Source organism: Oryctolagus cuniculus, chromosome 6 (assembly GCF_964237555.1).
Source record: "Oryctolagus cuniculus chromosome 6, mOryCun1.1, whole genome shotgun sequence".
Lineage (NCBI taxonomy): Eukaryota > Metazoa > Chordata > Mammalia > Lagomorpha > Leporidae > Oryctolagus > Oryctolagus cuniculus.
Genome location: NC_091437.1, coordinates 59,570,164 through 59,582,436, shown reverse-complemented (window position 1 = coordinate 59,582,436; position 12,273 = coordinate 59,570,164). Strand labels below are relative to the sequence as shown.

Here is a 12,273-nt window from a genome sequence, read left to right as displayed (position 1 = left end):
GACGGCTTGCACCAGGAACATCTAAGGGGAACACCTGTGCAGCCCCCGAGAGAGCCGGCCGGCGGTGTGCCGCTCCCCCGCGGAAGTGGGGAATGTGGCAGGGGGAACCGCCCTTCCACGGAGGTGGAAGGGATGGTAGCCAACCCGGGAAGGACCAGCAGCCAACCCGGGAAGGGTCGGTAGCCAACCCGGGAAGAACCAGCAGCAAACCCGGGGAGGGCCGAGCAGACAGAAGAACAGAGCAGGGTCCTGTGTCGTTCCTCCACGAAGATGGGGAGCGACAGGCTTCTCTCCTTATCTTCCTCTTTCAAATAAATAAATAAATCTTTTTTTTTAATTTGAAGAAAACTGGAGGAAAAACTATAAGCAAGCTCATGAAGTTTTCACCAGAAATCATCATAGACAACAATATCCAAAGATAAACAGTGAAAATAAAACTTTGCAACAAAGTGTATAAGTGGTTTTGGTGTTCAAAGAACAGAATGAGACAATTAGTATTGCCTGGAATTAATAAGAGAGTAAACAGTAGTTCAGAAAGCTGTTCAGGAAAAGACTTTCCATGCAGATTTTGGAAGAAAGGTTATGAATTGGTCAAAAAGCATACATGACTTGGTTGACGATGGAATGGAACAGCACAGTGGTTGCAAAGTACCATTGTAGTCCCAAGCACTAAACTTTCTGCAAAGCTAGCCTACTCCAAAGCGAACTAGCCATATTTTTTAAAAAAGATTTATTTTATTTATTTGAAAAGGTTAACAGAGAGAGAGAGAGAGGAAGGGAAGGAGGAAGGGAGGGAGGGAGAGAGAGGGGTCTTCCATCCACTGGTTCACTCCCCAAATGACCACAGTGCCCAGAGCTGAGCCAAAGCCAGGAGATTCTTCCAGGTCTCCCATACGGACTTGGGCCATCTTTTTACTGCTTTCTCGGGCCACAGCAGAGACCTGGATCAGAAGGGGAGCAGCAAGGACTCGAACCAGCGCCCATATGGGATGCCCAGAGCTGCAGACCAGAGCTTTAACCTACTGCACCACAGCAGCAGCCCCTGAACTAGCCTTATTAACAAAAGGATTTTATAGTACTCACCCCAAAAAGGAATCCAGCTATACAAATGAACAATTATCCTAAACCTGTAAAAATGTAGGTTTCATTCACATCTGTCAAATATTCAGAAACCAAGTGTGCCAAGAGCTAATGACAAGAGCAAAGAACAAAGCATAACTTTTGTGCTTAGAAAGAATATTAATCAAGTCTAACTGATGAAGTTTATCAGAAAACAAATTATCAAAAGGGGATTTTTAAACAACATTATAATAGCTTCTTTATGTTTCTTAAAAGAGCCATCTTTTGAATTAAGGCTTTTTCTTTGAACAGATGGTGATTAATTCCTCCACTCCAAAAGCCCAACATCTCAACTAACAGTAAACTTTATTACTTTCCAGATAAGTAGTTCTTAGTAATGCACTATTTAAACAGTTCCAGAGTACTCAGAGGTTTTAAGCACAGTGTGAAGCAGTGAGTACACAGAAACAAAATGTAGATTTTAACCTCAAGGACTTTACAGGTTAATGCTAATAAACAGAGAGGGCAGTGATGCCAAGAGAAAGAAAATTAAATCCAGATAAGAGAGGTAGTTCCAAGTAGCTTGAAATATTAGCATATTCAAACTACAAGATTTTGAGAACACAATAACTAAAAATTTTCCAATATCCTCTATGACATGGAAAACATCATTAACTGAAGTCATTATAAATTAATAAACAGAGATTACCCATCGTCATCCAGCCAAACAATAGAATAGATAGAACTAGAAATAAGATTACAAGACACATGATGCTTTTCAGTTCAAAAAAGGTCAAAATATCTTTTTAACTTTTATGTTTCCCCTTTTAATCCAGTTTTAGCCAACAAAAACAGCAAAATATTATCTAAAAACATGGCAAAAGCTATTGATGAAAAAATTAAGTACCTGCCTTGTGTGCTATTTTTAGATCATAACATCTCTGCTTCACAGGCAGTTAGCACCATGTGACATCGTCTACAGAAGGGAGGCTACCTGGATTTTGGGGGGCCTTGAAAAAGCATCCTACCCTATTCATGTAATTCTACAAACACATCAGGCAATCGTACAATGTAGCTTCTAAACCAACTATATACTTGAATAAAGCACTGCAAGTATTGACGATTCACTTGAGCAACATCTCTTGAAGCAGCTGTACAGAATTTTGTTAGGAATGATATGCTAAATGCACTTTTAAACCAAATAGGACCATTTCTGAATGTAGTAAAGTTCTTGGGTATCCTATCTTAAAGCCAAAATTTTTCAATTAGACTGCAACTCTAAATAAATAGGACTTATATCAATATTTGCTTTAAAAAGCTTTTCAGGAAAGCATCTATATGTAAATGAAGTAAAAATATAGAAAACAATATGGTCACATGCTCTTCTACTAACAATCTTTCAAGGAAGGACATATGTACATTCTGTATGTGCTGAAATTTACCTATGGTGTTGTTTACATATCCTGCAATACCCCTTCATATCTAAGCACTTAAAATCTGATGTCTTACAATGGGAGTCAACAAATCACAGCCATGGGGTTAAATGGAAGCACTGCCTGTTCTTGTAATTAAAGTTTTATTGGAATGCAAGTCAAACATATATTTTGTGGCTGTTTTCATGCTGAGTATTAGAGATTACATAGCCCACAAAACCTAAATATTTACAATTGGGCTGGATATGGGAAAAAGCACATCAATCAATCTTAGAATAATCAGAACAATTTGACAAATGTATGTCTATCGATAATTTAAGAGCTTATGTGCTCTATAATGAACTATGGAATACATTCAAAGAACTGAACTCTTCCCCCAAACATCAAAGAATAAACTCACATAGAAACCAAACAAGCCTCTGCTACTTCATTTCAAAATCACATCATTGCCAATCCTAAAAATTAAACTTTAAAACCAACTGCTGGAGGTGTAGTGGGTAAAGCCTCCACCTGCTGATACCAGCATCCCATATGGGTACCAGTTCAAGTCTCAGCTGCTCCACTTCCAATTCAGCTCCCTGCTAATGTGCCTGGGAAAGCAGCAGAAGATGGCTCAAGTCCTTGGGCCCCTGCACCCATGTGGGATAACTGGAGGAAGCTCCTCACTCCTGGCTTTGGCCTGGCCCATTGCAGCCATTTGGGGGTGAACCTGCACATGGAAGATCTCTCTCTCCCTTTCTGTGTGTAACTTTGCCTTCCAAATCAATAAATATTTAAAAAAAAAAAAGTAACTAAAGGAGGATGGCGTAGTGGTGCAGTGGGTAAAGCCGCTGCCTCTGACAAGGCATCCCAAATGAGTCCCAGTTCAGTACCAGTAGCTCCACTTCCAATCCAGCTCCCTGCTAATGCACCTGGGAAAGTAGTAGAAAGATAATCTTTAAAAAGAAAGAGGGGCTGGCACTGTGGTACAGTGGGTTGATGCCCTGGCCTGAAGCACCAGCATCCTATATGGGCACTGGTTCTAGTCCCAGCTGCTCCTCTTCCGATCCAGCTCTCTGCTGTGGTCTGGTAAGGCAGTAGAAGATGGCCCAACTCCTTGGGCCCCTGCACCCACATTGGAGACCCAGAAGAAGCTCCTGGCTCCTAGCTCTTTGCTTCGGATTGGTGCAGCTCCAGCTGTTGTGGCCATTTGGGGAGTGAGCCAGAGGATGGAAGACCTCTCTCTCTCTATGTCTCTCTCTGTAACTCTTTAAAATAAATAAAATAAGTCTTTAAAAAAAAAAGAAACAACCAATGAATTTAGTTGTGTTAATATTTTAAAAACTGCTATGAAGTGGGCATTGTGGTACACCAGGTTAAGCCTCCACTTGGGATGCCCACATCTGATATCAAAGTGCCAGTTTCAGGCCTGGCTATTCTGTGCTTCTGATCCAGCTTCCTGCTAATGGCACGGGAGGCAAGGGATGATGGCCCAACTTCTCGGGTTCCTGCCACGAATGTGGAAGACCAGGATGGAGTTCCTGACTCTTAGCTTCAGCCTGGCCAAGACCTAGCTGTTGCAGGCATTTGGAGAGTGAAGCAGCAGATGGAAGATCCCTCTCTCTCTCTCTCTGCCTGTCAAGTGAATAAATAAATAAATAAATCTAAAAAAAAAAAAAACCATTGTGCTACAACAATAGAATCAACATACAAACTCATCCTTTCTTGCATTTCATACATATTTAGCTAATCCCACCAATAATCATAGTAGCTACTCTCTTACTTTTTTAAAGATTTATTTATTTATTTGAAAGGCAGCATTACAGAGAGAGAGATCTTCCATCCGCTGGTTCATTCCCAAAACAGCTACAACAGCAGGAGCTGGACCAATCTGAAGCCAGGAGCTTCTTCCAGGTCTCCCACGTGAGTGCAGGGGCCCAAGGACTCCTTACGTTGGTGTCCGAGGGCCCACACACATCCAACCAGTAAACTAAATAGGATGCTATCTTTGTAACAGTTTGTCTTCGTGCTGGTACGTGGCACAACAGGATAAGCCACTGTCTGTGACACCAGATCCCATATTGAAGTGCCAGTTTGAGTCCTGGCTGCTCTGCTTCCAATCCAGTTCCCTGCTAATGTGACTGGGAAGGCAGAAGATGGCCCACGTACTTGGACCCCTGCCTGCCACACGCGAGACACAGATGGAGTTCCTGCCTCCTGGCTTCAGCCTGGCCCAGCCCCAACCATCTGGGCCATCTGGGGAATGTACCTGTGGGTCGAAGATCTCTGTGTCTCTCCCACTCTCTTTCAAATAAATAAAATAAATCTTGAAAAAAAAGAGTTTTCCTCTGCCATGACATATAGAGAATGAGAAGGCAGCAGAGTCTCCAAAATATCTTCTGGGCATATTCAGTCCCTTGTAGGTGAAAAACCAGTCTAAAAACACTAGTCTAAAAATCTCAAAGTTGGGACCAGTGTTGTGACACAATGGATTAATCTGCCTCTTGTAACACCAGTGTTCCATATCAGAATACCAGTTCAAGCCCTGACTGCTTAGCTTCCAATCCAGTTCCCTGCTAATGCTCCTCAGAAAGCAGAAGAAAATGGTACCCATACTTGGGTCTCCTGATACCTACAAGGGAGACCCAGATGTAGTTCTGGGCTCCTGGCTTTGGTCTGATCCAGCCCCAGCTATTGCGGCCTTTTGGGAAACAAACCAGCTGATGGAAAAACTCTGTCTCTCCCCCGTCACTCTGTTTTTCAAATAAATAAGTCTTGAAAATCATTTTTTAAATTTATTTATTTGAAAGGCAGAAAGAGAGAGGTCCTCCATCCCCAAATGGCTGCAATGGCCAGAGCTGGGTAGATCCGGAGCCAGGAACTTCTTCTGGGTCTCCCATGTGGCTGCAGCAGCCCAAGGACACAGGCCATCTTCTACTGCTTTCCCAGGCCATAGCAGAGAGCAGGATCAGAAGTGGAGCAGCCAAGATTCAAACAGGTGCCCACATGGGATGCTGGCACTGCAGGCAGCAGCTTTACCCACTATGCCACAGTGCCAGCCCTGAAAAACAATTTTTTAAAGTAAAATAAAAACCCAAAAGCTGCTCTACCATTCATAGTAAAAAACAAAAATATCAAAGTTCTGCCAAGTAAGAATGGTATCTGCCATTCTTGGTATAAAATATCAAATATGGGGCTGGTGCTATGACATAGAAAGTTAATGCCAGCATCACATATGGGTGCTGGTTGGAGTTCTGGTTGCTCCACTTCCGATCCAGCTCTCTGCTGATGTACCTGGGAAAGCAGAGGAAGATGGCCCAAGTATTTGAGCCCTTGCACCAACATGAGATACCAGGAAGAAGCTCCTAGCTTCAGCCTGGCCTAGCCCCAGCAATTACAGCCATTTGGGGAGTGAACCAGTGGATTAACTGATCATCTCTCTCTCTCTCTCTCTCTCTCTCTCTCTCTCTCTCTCTTTCTCCTCCTATTTCTGCCTTTCAAATAATCTTTTTTAAAAATTAAATAAACAATGTAAATTGACTATTAACCAACAACAAAAACTGCTTGGAATATATATCCTAGATATCAATGAAACAGTTGTTTTAATTTTAGCTATATTTCTCTTTCATACTTATGGATCTTGTGAAGGGCCTGGGTTTGGAAAGCAACACAATACTGATAAGAACTAGAAAAAGATAAGCTAATACTCATTTTATTTACTGCAGAAATTATACTTTAGAACCAGAAAGGCTAGCAAATAACCACAAGTTATATTTTTACATATCATTCTTAACAGAACTGAGTCATGCACGAAAAAATTAATAGAAAAATCAATGTCATTTATTAATTTTTTTCTTCTGGTTAACAGGAGATTTTGCCAGTTCTCAAATATTGCCAACTCTTGAACAATTCCTGCAAGATAAAGATGTTCCTATGCCTAAGTGCTTAACTAAAGAAGCACCAAAAGCCTGGTACCCTTGAAATACCACTGCAGTCATAGGTTATAGGCTGTTGTTAGCAAAAGTCTAGGCAGTTAACAAGGGAAACCCGATGCCAAAATGATCACAATACAATTAAAGTCAAGTGATTTTCCAATAAGGTACTCATACCACTTTCCCATTCGCCTTTGGTGTATCTCCTAGCTAGTCTGGATTTAAAGAAAAGGAGACAAAGCTTTAAAACCCAATCAAGTAACAACCAGTTTACCATAGATCACACGATTTACATGAAAGTCTTACTTTCTGCTTTTTATTAAGTCAGTCTGTAATCTTCTTTCTCACCTGCAAGGGTATTCGCAAGACAAAGTCCGAAAGAACCTAAAAACCTAACTAATTTTCTCACGGTTCAGTTTTCCCATAAAGTTGATTTATGTGAGCTACCATTTATGTAAATTACTTAGATTCAGCACGCAGCCTGATGAGAAAATGAAAGCCCCGCCCAGCCCTCAACTTTCTCGGTTTTTCTAGTCCGGGTTTCGCTCTGCAATAACCAGAAAAGCGGAACTTCCCCCTCAATGCTTGCCTCCTTCTGAGGCCTGGAAAAGAAATGCAAACCGCTAGTTCTCCAAGTACCTCCTTAAGGCAGTCTTAAGGCTCAAGCCCGCTCAGAAACAGCTGACAGGTTTGCTTTCTCGGGTTAAGAGGGTTTGGCTGCCGGGTCTGTCAGGAAGCGTAGGGCCAAGAAAGAGGGAAAATCCAGAGACCGAGCTCCATCGAGTCCCAGGAACCACCCCCGGGGGAGGTTTGACAGCCCACGGTACTTTCCTGCCGCTCCTGCTCGAGTGAGGAGAGCGGCAGGTCGGGGCCAGGCTCCCCTGAGCTACTTCCCGACCCGAAAGGACTGGCCCTGAGACGCCGAGTCGCCCCCGGCCCCGATCCCTCGCCCTTTGCCCTGTCTCCTCCCCTCTCAGTGACCCACCATCACTGGTCCCCTCCCATCCAACATGGCCGCCCCGCCCGGCCCACCCCCGACACAACCTAACAAATTGGGGGGGAACCCCCCCCGCGACACCGCCTCCCCTGCGCCCATTGGTGTCCCAGCCCCCGTCTGCCTGCTCCATTGGACGGCATCATCTGCCACTCCACTCCCAGGGCTCCGCCCCCAAGCCGCTTCAGGCTGCTTTGAGAAGACATATAAACAAATCCCGGGAGGGAGGCCCCTCTCGCCAGCCGCCCCTGGGGCGGGGACGGAAGGGGGAGCGGCCGCCCCCGAGGCACCCCTGCAGGACGCCCCCCCATCCCTAGCCCGCGCCTCCCTGTCTCTTGCCGCCAGCCCGACTCTAACCTCCGCGGCCCTGGCCCTTTCCTCACACGCCCCTCTCTCTCCTCCCCCGCCAGCCTCGCCTCCCTTCCCCTCCTGGGCCCCTCCCACCCGCTCGCTGCTCTGACAGGCCGGTTGCCGGCTCCCGCAGCCCCGGGGCTTGGAGGCAGCCGCGAGGGCCGGGCGGCCTGGCAGGGGCGGACGACCCGCGCTGCCCACCCCCGGCCTAGCCTGCTGCCCGGCCGCCGGTCCCATCTACCGCCGCCCCGCGCTTTTATGTAACCGTCCCAGGCCGGGGGTGGGGGAGGGGAGCGGAGCCCCCGTGCCCGGCAGGCGGCGGCCCGCGCTCCGCGCGCCTCCAGACTCGGCCCCTGTCCGAGCCCCCGCCCCGCGCCGGCCCGGCCCAGAGAGCCGGCGCTACTGCCACCTAGGCCAGCGGCCCTCCTCCGCCCCGCGCCTGGATGGTCCCCTGGCCCGGGCCCCTGCAGGTCCCGGGCAGCGGGCAGCGTCGCTCACCTGTAGGTGTGGCGACGACTCAGGGGCTGGGTCCGGTTCCGCTGCAGGGGCCGCGGCCCCTCTCCATGCTGCCTCGGGTTTGTTTTGTTTATGTCCTTCCTGACGGGTTCCCGGAAATCGCGTGACTCGCCCCCCTCACGTGGGCCGCGGCGAGGAGGAGGAGGGAGGCGGGGGCCCGCCGGCCTCGAGCCAATCGCGAGGCGCTCTGCAGCTCGGCCAATCAGAGGCTCGACCTGGCAGGGCACCCCTGTCACATGACAGCGGAGGGGCGGGTTGCCGGGGAAAACCAGGAAGAGAGGGCGGAGCTGGGGTTCAGCGCCTGCCACTGCAGCGTGGGCGTGGGCTGGCTTTGGTAGCCAGCAGCGCTCTCACGTTTGTAGAGGGTGTTGAGTTAACCTGGGTTTTCATATACAGCGTTTTATCTGGTCTCAGAAGGTTTGTGAGGCCTGAAGTGTCCGTGTGCCAGTTTTACGGCTTCAGTTCACTGCAATTTGAAGGGACTGAGGGCGCATCAATCAGAGGGTTGTACCGGCGTTCTGTTTTATGCGCTGCCTCCCCGCTCACTGATAAACTGACTTGGCTTTCGGTTGTTCGTTTGTTTTACGGTTCAGTTAACATTTATGGAGCCTGAATCCTCCAGACACAGGGATCAGTTAGACTGCGTGCACCTTTAAGAAAGTGAAGACCTGTATGCTTACGGTACACACCAACTTTTCCTAGAAGCGCCTAGAGAAGCCTTCAAAACACTCGGCAACAGTAACGTGCTGTGTGATGGGCACATCATCGGAATTCGTTCTCCCTGCAAGCACATGCAGTAACAATATACCCATTTTTCAGCTGGGGAAGGGAAGGCTCAGAGGGTTATGTTACTTACCCAAGGTCAGGCGGCTAGTAAATGACCTCGCTGGGACTGGAACATGGTCTCTGCTTCCAGAATGCTCTTCAGACTTCTTAAGGACACAGACCTTGTGTCATCTGATCACAGCACATAAGTTTTCAGTAAGCAAGCACCAGAATAGGAGATCGGGATACTTAGCTAGATTTCTTCAAAATGCTACTTTTCTCTTAAGAGTAATTGTCTTTGAAAAACAGATTTTTGGACAGATCTAGGGAAACAGTGTCAAAACCAGGGACTGGAGAATCAAAAGACTGCAGTAGTCTATAATATTCAAGAGGGAAGGGAGTAACTGTGTTGTTTATCCTCTGCCTTCCATGCCTGGCACTGGGGCAGTCATTGCATACTGACTGCTGGATGGACAACTTGCATTTGAGTCTTTATGCTACCGCTTGTGAACCAGCTAAATTACCTGACCTCTGTGAGGCTCAATGCCCTCCTCTGTGAGTAACTTCTGGGGTTGATGTGAGCATTAAGTGAAATAACTCGTATAAAGCACATACTATAGTGTCTGGTATAAAGTACACACTTAATGAGTGGTTCTGTTATGAGATTCTTTCAAGGCGGCATTTGGAAAGTCTCCCATAGACTAAAATTCAAATAAGGAGGACTCTACACTTCAGTAGTTTAACAGTCACTAAAATACTAGTTGTGCACACAGAATTAATAGGTATTTTAAATGTTTATGTAGGACTGGACCAAGAGAAAGTAAGAGTAAATCCTCTGTATCCCTCATAGCCCCCTCAATGTAAGGCACACAGTAGGGCTTCAACATCCAGTGAAGGAGTCTGTTTTCTCTAAAGCACAAGAAATGGCACAATAATAATTGCTTTCGTTGTCAAGTTGAATACATACAACATTCTCATTCTCCATGCCAACTGGGGTTTAAAATAAAAACCTGAATAGAAAACTAGCTTGGGAACATCCAGCCAGGTGCCCCCAGCTCATTTACATGACACCCGTGCAGTACCTCTCCATGGGATGCACCACGGACTGGCCTCTCTGGTAGCACTGTATTTGGTAGAGCTCCAGCCCGTGGTCAGCTCTGCTACACCTCCCGCTAGACACTGGCAGTTTCACCTCCTCTGCTGGGCAAGTTTCCTGAGCTCCGGGAACCTCCAGGTTTATCTCCTCCGTGGTAAAGTACACTGGATTCCCGCTCTTGCATCTTCTGTTGTCTTGGAAAGGAGAGAATTTTGGCTAACAGACCTTTCCATCAAGAACTGTGAATGACTGGGTCCTGTTCTGAAGTGAATGGAGTTCCTGGCTCCTAATTGATCTGTGTTTCTCTGGGTTTAATCCTGCCAGATTCCTCCTTGGTCCAAGTTGGCAGGAAGCTGAGGCTCCGGAATAGCATTGGCTGCATGCTCAAAAGGCTCCTCTTGTTCCAGCCACAAAGCACTCACCAACTGGCACCGGAGTAATCGGCATATTGCAGTCGTCCGAGTCAGAAAAGCGTGTTTTGCACAAATGTGAGAAGAAAGGGAAACAAAGCACTAGGCTGAAACCTAGATGATCGGGGTGGGTACCTGGCTCAGCAGTTAGGACAGAAACACCCCATGCTGGAGCGCCCGAGCTTGGTACCTGACTCCTGACTCTGCTCCCTGCTAATGCAGGTCCTCGCAGGCAGCGGCGATGCCTCAGGTAGCTGAGTGCCTGACACCTGCGTGCAAGACCTGCCTTGAGTTCCTCTCTCCCAGCTTCCGTCCCCAAGCCACTGCAGGCATCTGGAGAGTGAACCAGTGATGGGAGCACGTGTTTTCCCCTCTCTGTCTCTCTCTCTCAAATAAATAAAAGAATTAAAATAAATCCTTTATTTTTGGTTAGGCAACATGCACAAAATTCAAAAGATTCCAAAAGGTCATCGCTGAGGAGTAACTCCCCCTCCTGCCCCTGTTTCCCAGGCGCTCATTTCCCTTCTCAGAGGCATCTACAGCTACCCAGGGCTGCGAGTCCTTCCAGAGCGGCGCCGTTTCACGCACTTTAAACTCTGGTGTGTTTGGAACACTGTTCTCGGATCCAAGACCCCAGTTTGAGCTCTGTCACTTATTATGAGATCTAGGGCAATCGGCCTGGGTTCTGGTTCCTTCACCATGCAGAATTTGGACTACATCTGGGGGTTCTCCGTGATCCTGCTAAATTTAACGTTGAGCCCACATCCTGAAAAAATTTAAATGGTTGCTAGGCATGCAAAGCAGCCCCAGAGGCTTCAAAGAATCTGGGTAAAGCCACTAGCAGGAACTGAAAACACTAGTGTCACAATTAATTAAAAAATCTAAACAAGAAAGACAAAAAAAAAAAAAAAAAACAAGTTGCCAGAGGGGCTCATTTTCCTTAACAACCTGAAATTCGCACTGTTGTAAGCCTACCTCGGAGCAGGCTGGGCTCTGCCTGCCGACTGTGTACGCATTTGTTAAGTGTTATCCTTTTGAGTGTAAGTGTTGTCTTTCCAGACCCCTTGGGACCTGAGTGATATATTAAGATTTCACAGCTTCAAAAGTGAGATTAATTAACTCAAAACTGGAAGGTCTCCAGGAAAAGCTGTGTCCTCTGACACTGAAAACTGATTTTCTTCCTGAAAAGACTCGAGTGTTGCTGAGAGTGAATCTAAAAGAGATAAAATTCATGGTTGACAATCGGTACCCATTCTTCATTCATCTTGCCTTAAAAAAAAAATTCTTCTAAAGGAAACTTTTAGGGACTAGAGTTGTGGTGTAGCTGTTTAAGCCACCACCTGCAATGCCAGCATCCCATATGAATGTAGGTTCACATTCTAGCTGCGAGGCTGGCGCTGTGGGTAAGGCAGCTGCCTGCAGTGCCGGCATCCCATATGGGTGCTGGTTCGAGTCCCAGCTGCTCCACTTCTGATCCAGCTCTCTGCTATGGCCTGGGAAAGCAGTAGAAGATGGACCAAGGACCCATGTGGGAGACCTGGAGGAAGCTCCTGGCTCCTGGCTTTGGATCCGCATAGCTACCGCTGTTGCGGCCAATTGGGGAGTGAACCAGTGGATGGGAGACCTCTCTCTCTCTCTCTCTCTCTCTCTATATATATATATATATATATATGCCTCTCCTGTCTCTGTGTAATGTAACTCTGACTTTCAAATAAATAAAAAAATCTTTAAAAAAACA

At 46.7% G+C, this 12,273-nt stretch overlaps 1 protein-coding gene across 5 annotated transcripts in view; it reads right to left on the bottom strand.

Moving 5' to 3' along the window:
• Positions 1-8,448, bottom strand: part of CREBRF (CREB3 regulatory factor) — a 90,218-nt gene extending 81,770 nt beyond the window's left edge. For 2 of the 5 annotated variants that reach the window (XM_070076423.1, XM_070076424.1), the window contains exon 1: positions 8,247-8,374. The gene's annotated coding sequence lies outside the window, so the exon portion shown is untranslated. Of the gene's footprint in view, positions 1-8,246 lie in introns of all 5 variants that reach the window. The other 3 variants (XM_070076425.1, XM_008255394.4, XM_051843622.2) reach the window with 3 other exon arrangements.
• Between the last annotated feature and the right edge of the window lie 3,825 nt (positions 8,449-12,273).